The sequence below is a fragment of the Palaemon carinicauda genome, chromosome 18 (genome assembly GCF_036898095.1).
Source record: "Palaemon carinicauda isolate YSFRI2023 chromosome 18, ASM3689809v2, whole genome shotgun sequence".
NCBI lineage: Eukaryota > Metazoa > Arthropoda > Malacostraca > Decapoda > Palaemonidae > Palaemon > Palaemon carinicauda.
Genome location: NC_090742.1, coordinates 47,413,985 through 47,415,001, shown reverse-complemented (window position 1 = coordinate 47,415,001; position 1,017 = coordinate 47,413,985).

Genomic DNA, 1,017 nt, shown 5'->3' with positions numbered 1-1,017 from the left:
AAGGATACTTTCTCAGATATCTCCAACTGGCTTCGCAAGCAAAGGGACACACCTATAAAGTACGACCCCCTCAAAAAATACCTCCTGGAGCAGTACTCGCCATTACCCCCTTATTACTGTGTCTTAGTGTTTGATGATGATGCCTTCTTTACACTGACACTCCTATTGACACCACATCCATGAAACTAACGACCTTTGCCAACACTGAGGCATTCGCCTGGTTTCAGTTTGCCAAGGTACAGTATCATAGCAAGGGCGTTACTCAGTCAAGTACCAAAGCAGACTATGTTCTCGTGGCGATCCACAAGGATACTTGCTCAGAAATCTCCAATTGGCTTTGCAAGCAAATGGACCAACCAATAAGGTACGACTCCCTAAAAAAATACCTCCTGGAGCAGTACTCGCCATTGCAAGCCGCAGGTATAGCAAAATTTTTTCAGCTCTCTAAACAACCGTTGAGAAACCAAAAGGCTCCGCTGGCCCTCAGGGAAATGACCAGTAATGTTTGCCTGCAACCTTGCCGTAAATGGGTCTCCTCGTAAGGTGAACCTATTTCTTGCTCTTCAGGTATGACCCTTACCCAAACCAGTGCGTTCTGCCATATCTGATGTCAATGTTTTGCCCATGAAGGACCTGATGATCAAAGTCGATGCTGCTATGAATAGCCACTTCACCACCTTTAAGACCTCTAACAATGCCGCTACTCTAAATGAAGAGTGTTGTCAGTGCCACTAAAATATAAATAGGCCATCACTTGTGGTGGAGGCCCTCCCTGTCACAAACCTTTTCTTTATACATGATGTAGGTACGAGAATATGATTTTTAGTAAAAATGGGTGATTGTTCTCTTCTGCCAAGGCCACTCTCCAGGACACGACTTAATTTTTCTAAATCTGCTTATGTCTGTGATACCCACCTACGGTCACAGGAACCTTACATATAGTTTGGATGCACTAGATATTACTGGAAATTTCTTGTTGCTGACGTTATATTGCCAATCCTTGGCATGGATTTCCTC